The sequence below is a fragment of the Camponotus floridanus genome, unplaced genomic scaffold (assembly GCF_003227725.1).
Source record: "Camponotus floridanus strain SB8 unplaced genomic scaffold, Cflo_v7.5 scaffold6, whole genome shotgun sequence".
Classification (NCBI taxonomy): Eukaryota; Metazoa; Arthropoda; class Insecta; order Hymenoptera; family Formicidae; genus Camponotus; species Camponotus floridanus.
In genome coordinates this window covers 2468119-2488760 of record NW_020229769.1, presented here as the reverse complement: position 1 = coordinate 2488760, position 20642 = coordinate 2468119, and the positions used below count along the sequence as shown (strand labels likewise).

General features: G+C 33.1%; 1 long non-coding RNA gene across 1 annotated transcript in view; it reads left to right on the top strand.

Annotated features, from left to right (window-relative positions):
* Positions 1–1142: 1142 nt before the first annotated feature.
* Positions 1143–20642, top strand: part of LOC112639371 — a 32071-nt gene continuing 12571 nt past the window's right edge. Inside the window, exons 1-2 of the long non-coding RNA XR_003123479.1 lie at positions 1143–3528; positions 12526–12579. This is a non-coding gene — a long non-coding RNA (uncharacterized LOC112639371). The remainder of the gene's footprint in view (positions 3529–12525; positions 12580–20642) is intronic.

The window sequence follows — 20642 nt, the reverse complement described above, 5'->3', positions numbered from 1 at the left end:
AGTAAAATAATATATGAATCGCGCGAATATTTTAAATAATGGAAAGCTTTAATATGCATGTGCCGATCCAGTAATAATCATTTAAAAATGAGAGAAACAAAATATTCGACATAAAATTATATATAAATATTGATATAATAATCAAAGACAATACATCGACAGGCACACAGCCTTAAAGTTTATTTGCACCATGTATGCATACGCTGCGTATATATGTGTATTATTGTGCGTATATCATTTCTTAAAAAGTTTATTCTCCATTAACAATTGACGACAATTTGTACGATTAATTAACTTTATAGTTTAAGATTAGACATATTAAGACGGCAATTATTTATTGAAATAAATATTTTATATATAAATATATTGCGAAATTTATTTTTCATTCAATTTATTATTCATTTAAAATAGAAGTGATAGAGAAAGAGAATTACAAATTATCTTTTATCGTGACACATTTACAAGCTATAATTATCTCTTTAATTGTACGTATATATATATATATATATATATATATATATATATATTTACATATATATCTTACATCAATATTCATTCTTTAAATATATCTCATATCTTTAATTAATCGATAAAATAGTTGCTAAATATTTGATACGGATGAAAAACATTTGGCATTTATATATAACATAATTTGAAATACAATATATATATATATATATATATATATATATATATATATTGTTATAATTTATTTTAAAACTAAGGAAGTGTTTTATAATGGCGATTTAATCGGCATTCGATACATTTGTTTTTTGGAGCGTACCAATTACATCTTTTTTTTTAATACAAAGAAATATTATATAAATATAATTTTTATCGTTATATATAATTTATTATTATTATTTCCACATTAACAAAATAAAATAACATTGATTATCAGATCGAATGATTTAGATAATGAAAAGCTGTAATAAATCGATCCATATATTTTCATAATTTCTTAAAAATGAAAGAAACAAAATATTCGGCATGAAATTATAAAGTTAGATATTCGATATAATATTTCGGAGCGCGACAATATGTCGACTGGCGCACAGCCTTGAAGTTTAATAGCGCCCTCGCGCTGTGTGTGTATGTATTATTGTGTTATTCGCACTACGTCACTCGAGTCGGCAGGTCGCGATCCGCTGCGTACATCGTTTCTCAAAACGTGATTATTTTCGACGACGATTATCAAATAGTACGATTAATGATCTTCGCAATTAAAGATTCGTGGATGTATCAAGGCGGCAGGTATTTATGAAAACAAATATCTCGCGCGATTTAAAGTAGGAGCAATACAGAAGGTGAATTATAAATTGCCATTTCGTCGCGACAAATTTATAACTTATAATTGCTTCCTCAATGCGTGTATTCATTCCCAATGTCGACGGAATAGAAAGAAACAGAATATTCGGCATGAAATTATAAAGTTAAATATTCGATATAATATTTCGGCGCCAGACGATACGCCGACTGGCCTTGAAGTTTGTTTATGTAGCGCCCCCTCGCGCTGTGCGTGTATGTATTACTGTGTTATTCGCACGACGTTACTCGAGTCGGCAAGTCGCGATCCGCCACGTACATCGTTTCTCGAAACGTAATTATTTTCGACGACGATTATCAATTAGTACGATTAATTATCTTCGCAATTAAAGATTCGTGGACGTATCAAGGCGGCAGGTATTTATGAAAACAAATATCTCGCGCGATTTAAAGTAGAAGCAATAGAGAAGATGAATTATAAATTGCCATTTCGTCGCGACAAATTTATAACTTATAATTGCTTCCTCAATGCGTGTATTCATTCCCAATGTCGACGGAATAGAAAGAAACAGAATATTCGGCATGAAATTATAAAGTTAAATATTCGATATAATATTTCGGCGCCAGACGATACGCCGACTGGCCTTGAAGTTTGTTTATGTAGCGCCCCCTCGCGCTGTGCGTGTATGTATTACTGTGTTATTCGCACGACGTTACTCGAGTCGGCAAGTCGCGATCCGCCACGTACATCGTTTCTCGAAACGTAATTATTTTCGACGACGATTATCAATTAGTACGATTAATTATCTTCGCAATTAAAGATTCGTGGACGTATCAAGGCGGCAGGTATTTATGAAAACAAATATCTCGCGCGATTTAAAGTAGAAGCAATAGAGAAGATGAATTATAAATTGCCATTTCGTCGCGACAAATTTATAACTTATAATTGCTTCCTCAATGCGTGTATTCATTCCCAATGTCGACGGAATAGAAAGAAACAGAATATTCGGCATGAAATTATAAAGTTAAATATTCGATATAATATTTCGGCGCCAGACGATACGCCGACTGGCCTTGAAGTTTGTTTATGTAGCGCCCCCTCGCGCTGTGCGTGTATGTATTACTGTGTTATTCGCACGACGTTACTCGAGTCGGCAAGTCGCGATCCGCTACGTACATCGTTTCTCGAAACGTAATTATTTTCGACGACGATTATCAATTAGTACGATTAATTATCTTCGCAATTAAAGATTCATGGACGTATCAAGGCGGCAGGTATTTATGAAAACAAATATCTCGCGCGATTTAAAGTAGAAGCAATAGAGAAGATGAATTATAAATTGCCATTTCGTCGCGACAAATTTATAACTTATAATTGCTTCCTCAATGCGTGTATTCATTCCCAATGTCGACGGAATAGAAAGAAACAGAATATTCGGCATGAAATTATAAAGTTAAATATTCGATATAATATTTCGGACCCAGATAATACGTCGACTGGCCTTGAAGTTTATTTACGTAGCGCCCTCACGCTGTGTGTGTATGTATTATTTTTATTCGCGTGACGTCACTCGAGTCGGCAGGTCGCGATCCGGTGCGTACATCTTTTCTCAAAACGTAATTATTTTCGACGACGATTATCAATTAGTACGATTAATTATCTTCGCAATTAAAGATTCGTGGACGTATCAAGGCGGCAGGTATTTATTAAAACAAGTATTTCGCACGATTTAAAGTAGAAGCGATAGACAAGATGAATGATAAATTGCCGTTTCGTCGCGACAAATTTACGACCTATAATTATTTCCTCAATGCGTGTATTCATTCCCAATGTCGACGGAATAGAATTGAATCTCATTGAACATTGCTGAACAATGCTCCATGAAAGTGCGCTTTGCTTCGAGAAACGGGCCCGCTTGAATTGGTTAGATTAGGTTAGTTCGATCGATTGCTCGATAAGGGCAGGCACAATCGTCGTCCCGCATCTCTTGCCCCGAACACCATACACCAATAGTGTCGCCGTATATTTTTTAGTTCTCGCTCGAAATTATCTCGCCGACTCGTAGTGCGAAACGGTATATTGTTTCGCATTTGCGAAATCGTCGGGAGTGTCGTGTAAAGTGTCGCGCGTTTAAGTGCGGGAGTGTCGTTCAAAGTGTCGTGCGTCCAGTGATCTTTCCTGACGACCCTGACAAAGATCCATTACCTACGAGGAGATGGAAGTCTAGGAAAGGCATCGTGCAAACGGCGAAATACTTCGAGGTAAATAATTTATTATTTATTTATTATTTTTCATTAATCACGTTACGCGCATTTATTCTTCCGGTTGATTATTGCGTCTGTCTGTTTATTTGATATTCCTTTTATTTTACATGATTGATTTGTTTTTTGAATAATTTAAATAAGAATTAAAGAAAAGATTTTTTAAATTGTAATTTATAAAAGATTGTAATATTATGTAGAGTAGTTTTTCAAAAATTATTATATAATTATTTCATTGAATATCTGCTTATAATTATATCAAATATCTGACGCATGTAATAATAATTTTTTAAAATATTAATTAATTGGTAATATACTATTGATAATATATATTAATTGGTAAAATATTAATTAATTGGCAATACGTTGCTATAATTTGAATCTCACTTTTATATGGGATTTTATTAACGATAAAAACGCGTATGTATGTAACATGCTAATCATTTATTTTTTTTAAATTTCTATTTGTTGCATACAAAAATATTTTTTGGATACATTTTTATACTTGGCTTGTGTTTTTTTATTATTTTTCAATTATATCCATCTTGTTTTTCTCTTCACTCCAATATATGTCTATGAAGATAAAGAAAGAGAAGCAGGTATTAATATAATAATAAAATAAAAAGAGAAGATACAAAATGTAAAAAAAATAGTACATTACATATATATTTTTAAGTATGATTTATTACATCATTGTTTCATTAGCACATAATATTCATTAGCGCATTATTCATAAGTGAGGCGTAATATTCATTAGTGCATAATTGTTTTATGCGCAATAATTATAATAATTACAAATATATTACCGATGCATGAATATAGGTCTTAGATTTATGCTGGATTTTTTTATGGCATCATTTCATGTATCATGCATAATTTTTTACGTTCTCGTATATTGTTCCTCGCGAAAAAATTCATAATTAATTGCAAACGTAAAGAAACTTGAAAACAAATTAGATCTGGATATCAGGAAAACTATCAAAAATACAAACGTCAGGAAATATCAATATAAAAACAAATATCGACAAATATTGTGGAAGAAGATTCATATTTTCAGTAGATATTTATTATGCAGTTGAAAAAAATATTCTAATATCATTCTGTTAAATTTTTTATTTTTAAATTGTAAATACAATATATTATTTTATTTAAAAATTTCCTAAATTTCTCAAATTAGAGCTTTATACATTCAAGCTTATAATTGAATATCGAATGTGTAAAAGGAATAATAATTAATTAATCAATGATAATAACTCCAACATGTATATGTGTTGTAAAACATAATATTAACTTATTATAACATAATACACATATAAATTTTAATTGTTTTCAAACTTATTAATATTTTGAGAGGGAGAAACACATCGAAATAGAAATTGTATTTCTCTCAATTGTTCGACATTGTATGCATTCACTAACTGCAAATTATATTAATCAATTGCAAATATATCTATGGGCCCAATGTCGATGCTCGATGTGAGTACATTATAATTATGCTCTTAATTATGCAGTTTGTCCTATATATAATGTACCGTGTAACGAATAAATACGGTGAAAATACTGAATGTTCGCATCGTTTGCATAATAGTCGCGCAGCAATTATAGGGTTAATTTCGCGTAGGCATTTGCCGTGAAAGCTTCGTATAAAAGCCCGATTTATTCGTATGCATTGTATGTAAAATACACGACGAAAGTATAAACCGACGCTTATAAATAAATAAATTTCGCGTATAACATTCAGATTAACATAATTGTTATAAAGTTATTTAATACACACTTATAAGCAAGATATACATGCTTGTGTGCGTTGCATTTGGGTGAATTAAAAAAAATTGCCAGATTTTTTAAGCGTGTTAAAAGAAAAGTAAGACTGAAGGGAAATGCATTTTCTCGATGCGAGTAAAATTATGATGAGATTAATTTATTATCTAATGACAATCTCGCGATTTATTCGAAATCAACCATTTTTTCGAGTTCGACGTGTTCTGAAATGAGTCTTATTTGAAAACATATGAGAAAATTGAACCAAGACGTAAAGGAGAGGCTGGGATCGGGAGTCTTGAGCACTATTGCAAACCTTCTGGTAGTGTTATTTCACGAAGCGAATAGCTACTAAGTCACTGTTGACCCATGAACTCGACTACGATGATATATGAGCATAGTTTTCACTTGCAATGCGCCCATCAACCTCTCCCCCTCGTCCCTCCTTCGCGCCATCGTCCGCATCGCTCATTCTCATTTCACCACCATCAGCATCATCCGCGTTAGCGTTTACAGTTTTGTTGTTGTTTCGTATACACACGGAAGCATAGCCGGAGTTCCTAATTACCGCATTGTCGGAAAAGAAAATGAACGTAGTTCTCTGTAAAGCGTATGAAAATTCATGAAAATACGCTCGGTGGAGAAGGGAAGTCGAGAGGGAGGGAGAACAACGTCAGCTTTGCAGCGAAAATAATAACTAATTATCTCGCTTTTGAAAACACGACGTGCGAGTATCGAATTTAATATCCGACTCATAACATGAGCGTTGAGCCCGAAGACATAAAGAGCTGTTAATGTGATGACAGTTTTTTGTAGCTATGCTTATCTTTCTCTTTTTTTTTTACACATATCATCTTTATCATCAGCAACAAAGTTGTTGTAATAAAATCCCATATATAATATCCATTAGCGAAATGCATTACGAAGGAACTGTGCACTTATTCACTATATAATCTTATCAGCCGAATGTGCATTGGCTCGATATTTTCATATAAAGCGTCATGTGTACGCGATATATGCGTCCGCGCCTGCAATTTTTCCATGCGAACGACCCGAGGGAGAAGGAGCAAGTATGGCAATTCGTACGATAAGTATGAGTTTGCGTTGGAGACGCTTTGTCATCGGAGGCGAACCGGGGGTGATAGAAGAACCGTGGCGGGCATTATTTTCCGAATAGTCCGAAAAAGAAGTCGAGAGAAACGACAAAACTGAAAAAGAGATAGAAAGGAAACAAAAAGTAAACTTCTTCAGTTTCTCCTACATCTCAATCCCTCCCTTTCCTTCCGATGTTATTTGACATTAAACTACGTGGCCAATCGTGGCAAGCAGTCACGGTTGCGATTGCATTAAATTTAAATAATCACGGAAAAATGTTAATGCCTTGAGTTTGATATAACTTAATGATAAAATAAAATGACGGGAGGGACCGTGACGTTTCGGAAGGGGGGTAAATCGGCAAAGTCCTAGGGCCGTTGATGGAATAAACGAGACGGTTGTCTGCCGAATACGAATAAGATAATAACATCGAGCGGAAATTGCCTCGGGAAAAAAAGGCAAATTGAATTAATGCTCGCGTAAGGAAAAAGGAGGCGACGAGGAGAATTACGTTTAAGATACTGGTCTAAAAGACCATTCATGTCGCTTAAACAATCGGCGAAACTTTTGAAATTTTATTTTTTTGGCATTCGTACCACGTTTTTTGTAACGCAGGGGTAAAAAGGGTAACGCAGTTTCCATCGAGAAAAATTATTAAAACTCTAGGGAATGATATTTCGAGGAGATGTTGACATTCGCGATGGATATTGCAAAATTTTTTGAAGGATGCAATCGGCTTAATGGATTTTTATACAAATTATTAGCGTATTGCTATATCTATAATAAAAATTTTATTTCCAAATTTAAAACAAAATTTACATTGTGCGCGATTTTTATATTATTATTTATATTTTGCTTATATTTTATTTTATGTATTGTAGTACAGTGCCGATTATTAATTTGCGAATATCTGCACACAATCAAATTTTTAGCGAAAAAAAAAATTCAAACTTTATATGTTAAATAATTTTTCTCGCGTGTAAAATATATGTAAATATTCATGGATGAATAAAAAAATATTGTTGTAGCGTAAATATTTTACAAATGCTTTCGAAGATATTTTTTCGTACAATATCTCGTACAATTTTCTATAGATGTTCACAGATTAAGAGCTGGCATTGTAGATATACGCAATTTACTATCGTCACTCTTTATGCGGCGAAAGATTGCGCTTCCCTTTCGATATCGCAATCAGATAAAGAGTTCGCGCACTAGAAAGCACCCTCGACGAGTGAAGAAAGTGAAAGAACGAAATGGATAGAGCGTCGTAACGTCGCCGTTTTTCATGAACGAATAATTCAGCCGCACGGCAAGAGTAAAGGGAGCTTAGCCATCGATTCGCGTCGGGTCGCGTGTTCCGATCGATCCTACTGCGACGTGATTTTCCGACCGTCTATATATACATTCGCAATCACATTGGACGTTGCACTTTAATATCAGAAAAATCCGACGGAATTGAACTTCTCACCGCGATATTCGATCTCTTCCAAATGCGACCGTTTAACCCAAAAGAGAAATCGAATTTCATTACCATATTGTCTTGAAATTTATTACGCGTTCCTCGATAATCGTATCTTCAGCTCTGATATCCTATTCTCGTCGTCATCTCAATAGGAATTAAACGTTTATTACGGAAAGCAGTGATAAACTATCTTATTATCATCTTAGACGGCACGTTATAATCGTTCCCCTTACGTCATCTTAACGAATCGCGTCGCTGCATTTTATTGTGCGCTTGATATCTCATGTAAGAATGCAATTACCTCGTGTTTTCGGTGCTTCGGGAATTTTGGTATTCGTCGCTTGCACGCTGCTTCTCGTGGATTTTCATTCTATTCGTCCGCTTTCCGAAAAATAGTTACACAAGTTATTTAATCATATCGCTCGGCGCAGAGGCAAAATTCAGCGGGAAAATTCCGAGATTGCCAAAAGTGTAACGACTTTGCGTTGTGGTATTTAAAGTCAAAATGTCAACGAAACTTTTATCATCCCGGTCGTTTCACAAATATTTATATAATACCCAAAAAAGAGAGTTGTTTTTTTATACATGTATGTTTCTTTATTAAAGAAAAATCAATTCGGAATGAGATCAAAGAATATATACAGTTAAAAATATATTCTCGGTGGTTTTGAAACATCGATTTAAAGATCCGCGGATCGTTTATGGAAGGAAAACGGATTCGATATCGATAAATCGCATCGATTCTCCCGCTCCGTTTTTTTTTTTTTCGCTGAAAAACATTGCACCGCATGATTACTCGGTCGAAAAATACGGGAACGTATCTGGGAACTGACTTACAAACTGCTATCTTCTATGATAACTTCTGTTATATATTAATCCGATTTTACAACACAACCAGCCGAGCGACAAACCGATACATTTATAATCTCGTGATAGCACAATTTTTCATTGCTACGCACAACATTTTTCTTTCAGTTGTTTCGGACTTTCGAAAAATACCTGCGTGACAGTGTACATAACGATCATTGTGTTAATTTAATACCGACAGTTTTAAAAAAGCGAGCGAATATTGTCCGTGCAAATTATATCATAGCTTTTATAAACGCCAAGTGACTTATCTCTAAATAATATTTTCTGACATTCTGTATTTTTCTTAAATATACATGTTCTTCCTATATTAATTTCCTATGAAATTTGTCGCATGTATAGTGAAATGGTATTAAAACGTATACGTGAAAGATGCAAATCCCATGAAATTGAAATCTCCTCCAAATCCAATTTAATTATGTTGATTTTATCCCAACGTCCGACGTTCATAAAAGATACCTCACGGTAACCGGCGGAGACTTTCATATAAATTTAGCGAAACGAAATATGGCGCGCGATCATAAAACTGAACTTGAAGCAGCGCGAAAGTGTGCAACGTTATCGCCCTGATGCACCTAGGGCGCGTCGAACTTTTGGAAAGCAATGAGCCAGTCCCGAACTCAGGACTTTGACGTATTGCGATGTTCTTCGGTACGAGCGGGAATGCTTTTTGGAGCAAACTTAAATCTTACGATAGATTGATATCGCTGTCGGACGATGGTCGTATATATAACGGCATATCAATCTAAAATTATTAAATTTTTAAAAATTGCTCGAAAGGTGTTATTATTTACATATGATGTAATCAAATTTGCATTTCATAATGTAACTAGCCCAAAAAATATATAATAATTAAGCAAATTAATATGATATAAAAAATACACCATATAATAATTATAAATTAATATAATATGCAATATCTATAATTTATTAAAAAATATACATATTTCAAAATCACATTTTTGAAAAATTTTTGAATCATTTGTACGTCTTAATATTAATTCGTAAAAGTAAATTTGTATAGCTGTTTTTATACTTACTATATCTAATTGACGCATGAAATGATTTCTAACATTAAATATGCCATTTCATACGAACGTCGGATATTTATTTTTAAACCGATTAACTGATATGAAGGCAATGAGGCATCATATCGAGCTCTGAAAATTCCTTTTAATGAGGAATACGAAAGGTAGAATGCAAATCCTATATCGCGATGGATCAATCTGTCAGAATCGGAGCAGATATTCCAAGAGCGCAGATTTTGTGCTTTAATACGCGCTCTCCTGCGATAGATGATCGATAGATTCCGCTGGGCGAGTGGCTCAAATTCGGGAAAATTTTCGCTTCTTGAAAAAGAACCGATACAATCGACTCGGTGCTTACACTCGATCGAATAAGGCTATTACGGATGAGATCGCGCGCGGGTGGATCAACGAAGACGGACGGGTAATATACTCTCGCGTGTACAAAAGCAGGCAGGGGCACTCAATTCCGGAGTTAATACCTCCATTCGCATTCGTACCGCAGCGTTTCATCTCACTCGTCTCTGCCCCTCGCTGATTTACCCCTCTTTTGGCATGGGGCTCGATGTGCACGAACGAGCGAATCGCATTTCGCAAGCGTTCTCGTCGCGACTGCGGTTTGACCTACCTGTCGTCGTAGTTGAATACGATGGAGATGGCAAAGAGGCCCGTCGTGGGTGGGATGGTTTGAGAAATGATTAAGAATGATTGATTGGAGGGAGGAATCCAAGGAACAATTAGAAGAATTTCTATTAGAAAGAAAGAGAGAGAGAGAGAGAGAGAGAGAGAGAGAGAGAGAGAGAGAGAGAGAGAGAGAGAGAGAATGAAAGAAAAGAAAGGATAAAGAATAGTCATTGTTTTCAAAATGTATACGTATCAGGTGAAAATTGAAGTTTTCTAGAACTAACATGACACGAGTTTGCGTCTCTAACATAAATATTGTATCGGTTACCGATGTCGTGCATGGTTCTTTGAAAGATGTTCCCGGGAAGTCCGTTCACTGGAACTTTTTGTGATTTCAAGGGTTTGTGACAACGATGTCGCGACATATGTCTTTAACACTTCTCTCTCTCCCGCTTCCTCGCTATCGCGAAACCTTGGTTTATCCTGGCTAGAAACTTTTCTAGTCACGATGCTTATGCGCGTTTGAGGCAAACCGCTGGGAAGCATGTTCGACAACTATCGATACAAGTTCCGCTATAGAAAATTTTTATTAAAATCTAGATATTAAAGAGAGATAGAGAGAAAGAAAGAGAGAGAAAATTAAAGACAAACTGCATTCTGATTAGAAAAATAATGCACTATTTTTAATTATTCATTATAGAATAATTTGCTGTTTATATGTGTTCATGGAATATTCGTTAATTAATAGAAAATCCGTTCATTAACAGGAATCTTTGGATTGATGAATGGATCCGATGTAGACTAAATCGCTGTAGATTCCATTTGAATTTCGGTTGGATACGTGTTTGTTGCCGTTCGATCGGGATTCGGGAAACGATGAGGTACGGATTACTTTGACAAAGAGCAATGCATTGCGCACAGCTTAGATATGAGTACAATGACAATAATCTCTCGCTGTCGTAATCGCGCGGTTTAATATCAGTGGAACTAAATTGTCTCTATCGCTGCAGTAGATTCGATATTACAGCATACAATCCCGTATATACCACGTCCACTTGAACGGATATCTATGCGCTTACCTTGATCGCGTTTATATATATATATATATATATACACACAGTGATTATACGATCGACATACGTTATGTAAATATTAATATTGGCTTAATATTATAGATGCACTTTACGTTTAAGAAAAATTCAATCAAAATCCGCTTATCGCGTATGACGTATATTGAAGTATTACAGCTGCTACAGTAATATCAAATTAATGCCCATCGTAATTGCAGATACATCAAACCGCATTGTCGATACTTTTCTTCCATCGAATTATTAATCATCGGGTACGCATTATTCGCAAATGAAAACTTATCCGTTTGACCATTCATCGTCATAATACCGACGTCGAATGATGGATTGCCTTCATAAAGGTGGATTAATTATAAAACATCGATTTGCATTTGTCTCGGCCGCGTCAATCTTACTCGAAATGCAACGTAAATGCATTATAACGTGCAACCGCGTTATTGCACGGGAGTGTTAAATTTGAATTCTTCCGCAGTGAGTAAGGAGGATTTATTGCCGATCGTTACTTAACTCAAAATCTGTTCGGACGACGCTTTCATAAAGCATAAAACGCGACTGCTCTTAAATTATAGAAGGCACGTTATTCAATGTTATATTTCATTATCGTAGCCAGCTAGTTTGATGGCTATATGATTTCTTCAAAATTTTGTAATAATATGGAATTTATTCAATTTTTTTGGTCTCCTTGTATTTTATAAAAGGCCAACAAGTATTTTGAAAAATTAAACGTTAATAACATGCAATAATTCTAAAACATGCAACAATAAAAAAATCTCTTTCCTTACTTGATTTAAATTTCTTTATAATGAGTTTGAAAATTACGAGTTTAAAATTCTTGTATATTCTTAATTATAAATTAGTAATATACAAGATACTTAAATTTATTAGAAATCTATGATATATATTAAGATATATTAAACACATATCTCATATTTAAAAAAAATTATTTTCGAAAATTCTGTAATTTCTTTTATTAAATTTAAAAAAACGAATAAAAATTTAATTGCAATGATTATTTTCGAATATATTAATTATATTAAATACTTATGTATAATTTGAATACATTTGTATGTTACAGATCAACATTGTGTTCTGTCTGCCCACATCGTGTCAGTGAGTGCACATTGTATCGGTGAGTGTTAAATTATATTTCATCTTAATTTTATAGTGATATTACATCACAAATATCAATATTTAAAAATTTAAATTTGCAATGATAAAACAAAAAAATTATTGATTCTTAAAATTGTGTGCACAGAGGAAGAAACAGGATATATTTTAAAATTTACGAAACAAAATTTTATAGAAATAAAATTTTTGAGAAATATTGAATCATAAAAATAAAAAATTTGATTTTTTATTTCAAACAGTATTTGAAATAGTTTAAAATGCAATAAATTAGTACTTAATTTTGTCATATAGCCAAATTTGATTTCTTCTAATGAAGAAGACAAAGGTTAATAGGAATCATTTTTTCGATGAATATAGATACATAGTTGTCATGCTAATGAAATTAATTTCACATATTATCTGAATACGGATTTAATATTTTGTGTTAATATTAGCTCAACTGAAAAGGGCACACGCGAAAGATAGACAAATTAATCACAAAATGCGATGCGCTTTTTTATCTCATCGCTAACCAATAATAAAGTCAACATTGTAATTTACTGTAAAAGCTCAATAAGAAAAGTTGAGTTTAACGTTTCTGACAATAATTTCTTGACAATAGAAGAAAGCCACAGATTTATATTGATTTTGTTAAAATTCCTTTTTCTTCCTCAATCTCATAATTTATTTTTATTTGGATTCGCAAAATTTGCATCAGTATACGCAGCTACATACATATATATATATGCAATAGTTAATCCTCCAAACCGTGCGGAAGAGCGTAATAATAAAAGCTACCAGACGCGTTATAAATATTAAATCTCGCAGAGTGTTTAGAATACCGGAGCTATCGTAAAAATTCGTTAATATCGGTACATAAACGTTACTTCTTGCATTTCATTTCAGTGGGCATTATTATTTTTGTCCAAAAAATGTTTATAAATAAGGCAAGATGATATTTCATCTCATTTTTAATATTTTCCTAATCTTACGGATATATTTATCTTATTGATGCTGTCACAATTTTTTGCTTATAGAATATTCAGAGAAAAAGAGAGAAAATATTATACAATGTTTAAAAATTTATTTCTCTCTTTTAAATACCTCATAAAAAGAAATAAAACTTCCATAAGAGTCAGAAAAAAATATCATTGCATCACTATAGTTGCATCGATAAACTTCAAAGGCAAACATAGCAAGGCCTTTTTATCTCGAGCTGTATCTGCATCGTTTCATTTTCTTTTCTTTTTATTTTTTGTATTAATTTATATTTTTTTCTGATTGTAAAACTCATTTATTATATATTTTATTCTCACAAATTAAACGCGAAAGATACAACACACGTGATTAAAATCATTTTATTATTTTAATATTTGAAAATATTTCGTGTATATGGTTTACGGTTATACTTCTTATATGATTACGTTATTATTCGATTGAATTATTAATTCAAAAAGAATAGATATTTACGTAGAAAAATAAATCAGTTTATGATGATACAATTTTGTTTATCTTCGAAATTATTAAATACTAATTTGAATAAATCGTAAAAAATACATTTTTAATCGGTATAAACCATCGCATAGGAAAATAGGAAACTAGGAAAACATTATGTTTTTCAATACTGCATAATATGTCAATATGCAACGCGAGAATGATTCCATTTATTTTTCCATTCATAGATGCTAGTTTAATTAAAAGCTGCTTTGAAATAGCTGCGCAATAAATGCGTCCTTTTTGGATAGAATCCGCTCTAATGGAAACACGCTCAATTCGAAATCAGTTTTCGCAAGAGCGAAAAAAAGATCACAAATTCTCGATAAAGCAGCAAACCGATGTCTGCGATAATACATTCTTGAAGAGTTCTCTCCTTGCGGTAATCTCTTACAACTAAGTAATGGATGTTACGCTGATAAAGTCCTCGCGCTTGCAAACCCCGAGTAACCGCATCGTCCTTTTACGACTAGTTCTAACATTCCCAAATTATACACACCTAAATGATGGATGGTTTCCCTTAGCCCTTCCGGCCGCATTCACTCATGTCGCCGTCTTTGAAACGCCGGTACTTTACATGGACAGATGTACACACTTGCGAATTATTTATTATATCGTATTACGTAACGTTTGGTAGCTTATGCTGTTTTAATGAAATGTTAATATAATGAAATGATGGTCTACATTTAGCTCTTATATTTTTTAAGAATAGTGATTTATATCAAATGATCGGATTACTAGAAAAACCATTAGATAATAATAAATTATTATTTAAGAGATAAATAATTACAGAAAACATGTAACTTAATAAGTATAAAATAAAATCTAATTCAGTTATATATCTCGAATATTAATAGAAATAAATAAATATAAATTTAAATAAATAAAAATAAATAATTTAAATTAATAAATATAAATATAATAAATTTAAATATAAGTTAATAAATATTAATAAATATAATAATAATAAATATAAATTAAATAGCACTTTTTATAATTTAATAATCGAATTTGACATGCTTCTTATATATAAATATTGATTAGATACACGACATTTCTTAGCAATATTGTCTCTATTTTATTAATATAATTGGTGATTAAATTCTTTAGTAGATTGCGATTATTTAATAAATGTATTTAATTTTCGATGTTAAAAGATACGAATGCAATCGAGCATTAAGTATTGCTACAATAAAAACTGTATTTAATACGGATTCAAAAACGCGAAGCATCATCAAAACTGTGTCACATTTTTCCATATATCTGGTCTCGAGGGTGGAAATAAAAATGTGTATTGCAGAATGAATGACAATTATCGTGGCAGATTGATGGAACGAAAAAAGCGCAATGAAAAAACGTGTATGACACTGAAGAAAATGTTGAAAAAGGAACTCGACTACTTGATTTGAGCTATAAATATTGATCCCGATCACGAATTGTCCAATGTACCGTGACAAATTAAAAGAACGTGATAAAATTTAGTTCAACTGAAAGATAAGTCATACTGTACATATTTATAACCCGCGAGAATTATTTATAACATTTTTAATTGAAAGCAGGTATGTCGATAAAGTGTCGAAATAATTCGTCATTCAAAATTTACGTTTGACATGACACGTTTAGCGTGAATGATTTTGTCACGATGACCGAGTAAAGTGACACGATGTTTGATTACGAAAGAAAGAAATATACTTGCCGTACACATTTTCGCCTCGTGCAATAAGTATAACGGATCGTTCGGTTCTGTGTTAAGCGAACGAGATGATGTCGCGAAATGCGCGCGGTAAAAGAATGCGGCGCATTACTCATCGCTGTTTTTGCGTGCAGTCCGCGAAAGGAACCGCATCGTCGGTCGGGAGCGTAATTTTTCACATCCCGAGACGCGACGATTAATCCTTGGCGATGCGTTACGAGGAGGACGCCAGGGCGCGATTTATAATCAGCTTTTCGCATCCGCCGCGTAGACATTAAAGTCGCGTTTCTTGCGCACCGATGCGAAACTGAATTAAGTCCTTAAGACCCGAATTAACGGGGCATACGTTGATGTCACGAGCACGTACGTATCGTACGCACGCATGCACGCAAGAACGCAAGTATCCGTCGTGTAGAGAAACGCGTACACGACGTTGGCGTTAAAATGTTAGAATTAACATAGCTCTGGCGTTTGTGCTACAATGGAATTAATTCCCGAGGATTTGGGGCACGACTAACGAGTTTATACTAAGACCGTGGAATAACAGAACCCTGTCACCGATAAAGACATTGTCATATGCTCGGCATTTCCACCCGTAACTTTCTCGCTTCAATGTTTCTTACAATGTTTCTTTTCGTCGCCAACAATACGATGATCGAAAAGTATGCGTAATCGTAAAAAAATATTTCCGACCGAACAGCTTTTATTGTAGTTAAAAATATCTATGATGATACGTGTTTGTGAATAATTAATTTTAATTAATAGATGAGAATGTTATCGATTCAAGTCTCAATATTTTTACGTGCGTGCTAATTATTTTCTAAGTATTTAAAAACAAGATTATTCACTTGGACTTGGATTTTAATTTTTAAGTCCTTATAATATTATTTATATAAAAGAAAATATTCATGTTTTTTTAATGTAATTTAAATAAATTATTTCGTTGAAAATATACAACTTTGAAAGTTGCATATTAACGCTCATTTTATAATTACATTAATTTCATAAAAGAAATTTGATATTAATTAATATTAAAAATACTCTGATAAATTATATATTTTTATTAAAATATAAGTTGATAATATTTTAACGGTAATCAATTTTGCTTCAGTTTTTCTCTCAAAATTGTATAATCTCGGTATAATAAAATATATAAAATACATTTATTTTAGTGATATATAAATTTAATTAGAATTTTCTTCCGTGCACATATTTATCTTCGAGTTCATAAAATTCAAAACTCTTTTCTTTTGTTTATCTTTTAATCATCTTTTTATAATAATTTTATCTTTTTATTTAAAGCAAAATAAACATGAATAATCAGTAAGTCGAAAAGATATCTAAGTGGATCGTAACATATTTATATTAATATTAATTTAAAATACAATATTTTATAACTTTAAACTCGTTAAGAATAATCGAATTTAATACACGGAAATCTCAAATGGAGAAAATCTCGTGCCAATATTAATATCAAATTGTTCAAACTTCCACAATTTAATCGAGAGCGCTACCGGTGAAAAATTTATAAAAAAGAAAATCGAAAATGAAAAGATTAAATTCCAGTTATTAAATCAGCCGATGAACATTATTTAGTTTAATCACTGAACGAGTCATTAACAAACTATATAATTAACATTTTTGACGTAAATAAATTTTTTATTCATATATTTAATTTTCTTTTTTTTCTTGTTTCTTAAATTCTTTTTCTAGTACAATAATTAATTAAATATTAAAGTAAAGCGCTTTAGTAATAGTTTTCGTGAAAATATATCATTTAAAATTAACGAGAAAGAGAAAGAATGTTAATTGACAAAAAAGCGTTGTTTTGATAGTTATAATTAATAAAAGCGCAATCGTGCAACTATAATTTAGATAAAATGAATTCTTTTTTTAGAAGCTATTGATTTTTTATTCTTTATATTTTACTTTAATCGAGTTAATTGTGGTAGTTGTTTTTGAGCCAATTTTTATATACAACAATTCAGTTTTTGTTTTTGGAACGTTTGAGATTCAAAATAATTTACTGCTCCTGATACACTGACATTTTATGCTTGTACGAGCTTTACCGGAAATGCATCAGGCAAACTCAAAGGCCCGATTAATTACTGAACCAAACGGCCTGAATCGATCGTCCATTGACGGCATGATAAAGGTCCTCGACAGCTTCCCTTTATATGATGTATGTATGTTATTCGACGCATTAAAGTACTCTTCTGCGTTCACCTCTAATTTTGTCGAAAAATGATGAAGCGCTTATCGAATAATTCTTTACGCTCTTATCAGTTCGTTGATTTTGTACAAGTTGAAACTCAATTTAATTTTATTCCCACGCAATTTATTTTTATATTTCACTTATACTGTTGTATAAAAACAAAAAACGATTTAGAAAAACGCGAACAATTTGCTGTAGTCGATTTTTGAATCGGAGCAAGCATTGAGTCCCTTGATAGACGCGCAAAATTGCAGTACTTATCAAGAAGAAAGTGAGACATAGTTGTGCAAGCTCTTTTTTCTTCCCGCTTCGTTGCCGGTGTTCTCCCGAGGGTAAATGCCGATGCGGTTCCCCATCGCTATTTTACTCTGTCGGCGTTCGGAGAATGGAGTTTTTTAATCTGCTTTTATTGCCTTGTAACTGGCCGTGACTCCTAAAGCCGTGCGCCGCAACCTAAACGCATTCTTCGTTTCCGATTTTCTTGTTCCGTAGATTTAGCTCGCCCGATTTGTTGCTGTTCTGGCTTTTCTCATCTCTTTTTCTTTCGATTCGTACTTTGCACAAGTACGATTGATCGAAGGTATCGTCGAAAAATCACTTTGTATATCAACATCGAGATAACAGAACGTGATAGATTTATTAATCCTTTATATACCTAGTATATACACCTTTTTAATATCTAATTACGACCTATAAAACTTCAATATTTACACGTTAAAGACTTTCCGCAAGCATAATTTATCATGTTATAACACGTTAATCTTATGCATAATTGAATCAATGTTAATAGAAACATATTGTCGAGGATCATGTGATATATATCTTCTTTCCATTGTCAAATTGTCACTTTTATTCTTGTTTCTTTTTTAATTTTTTGATCATTTCTTTTTCCGGTTCAATAGTTAATGATAAATTACAAAGTTAGACTTTAATAATTACATTTGTAAGATTTAATTAATCTATTTTTATTTTGATTCACTTTTGATTCTCGATATATGTTAATAACTAAATTTATTCAGCTGTTTCCGGAGAGAAACGTCCAATATTTCTGATATTAATTACGATAATACAAATGTGTCCAATAATTGCCTGTGCATGCTGCCGACCACGCAATGGCACGCGGATTTAAAGTCGAAACCGCTTAAAGACAGGTGTTTAATCGAACGATTAAACAGCCCCACAAATCCCAAACTAATTGTGTAGGCATTGTATCGAAATACTCTGCACCAATTATTAGACTGTGATATTTGTCGCCTATACCATAATTTTGTAATTTTCTGAAAAATTATCTCCGTGTTTTTATGTTTATTTTTATTTTAGAATCAAAAATCGACGCTAATAATTGTCATGAAATAAAATGGAAAAAATTAATTTATTGTTGACGGTATTAATATATTACATTCTGTCCGCGCAAACTCATGAATTTTTTGTGTCTCTTATTTTTACTATCTTATTAATGATTATCCCAAAAGTACGAGTTCTGTGACGCGTGTCGAGTTTATTTAAATGTAAGATACGATCTCTGAAAGACGAGCGCGCTTTTACGGCTACTTTGACGGAATAAGAAAAAGAAAAAATTGCGCATTTTTTCATCAATTAATTTACCTTTCCGAATCGAGCAGTCCGAATTCAATTTCGATCTAATTATAGGGAAAACCGATCTTTCCGCACCTCGTCGACGGCGAGGAGGTCGGCAATCGGCACTCGTTCTGGGCAGAGCTCATTTGGATCTAATGGCCACGCGAGGCTTTACTTTCGCACCTAAAATTAGCTTGAACTCGAACAGGCGCATTAACGGCGTCTCTCGCGACATAATAGATCCTGGTTCTAGGAGGGCGAACAGATAAGATTGATGGATGGCACTTGCTAATGCCCTAATCTGATCCGTAAGATTGTTTACCTGTCGTCTCGAATCTGGGGCTTTCAATTAGCTTCGAATACGATACGCGTAACCGCGATGGCATCGGATGCTCGATTACGTAATGCAATCTCGGTTGTGAATATCGTGGAAAATAAGAAGAAGGAGGCTATCGCTTTTATTTTAAGATGCTATGAAATGCATCAAACGATATATAAATAACAACGCTCGAGTTATTCCGTTTCCATTGTAAGGCAAAAATATCTCTGCGCATCTCGCATATAGATAAATTGTCTATATTCCAGCTAGGAATGCAGCCGAATGAAAGGAAAATTCAAACGGAATGTTTGATGTCTTATTATTATGCCAGTAATACAGACAATTTATCTTCGTATTCGCGTATTCCACGATACATAATTGCGAGAGAAAAAAATGAAAGGAACAGAGATACAAAGGCTATAAAAACGCGAGAGGTGCATGTCGTAATAGCATCACGCCCGGTAGCAGTTGACAATTAATTAACGAGCAATCTGTTATTAATACGACAGCTGTGAATACGGACAGCCGTGTATTATAGACTTAATCAATCACGTACACCTTGCTTCCGCACAATGGACCCTTGTCGCGGTACCTAGTGTGACAATAACCCGCGCCATTACATCATAATTTGAGCACAATGAATGTTAACACATCGCTGTACGTGCATCATACGTGTGCATAATGTCGCACGAGAAACAGAGTCGCTTTTATACGAAATCATTCATGTTCGTATTATATATTATGTATAGCATGTTTAAATTATGCAACAACATGATAGAACACGTG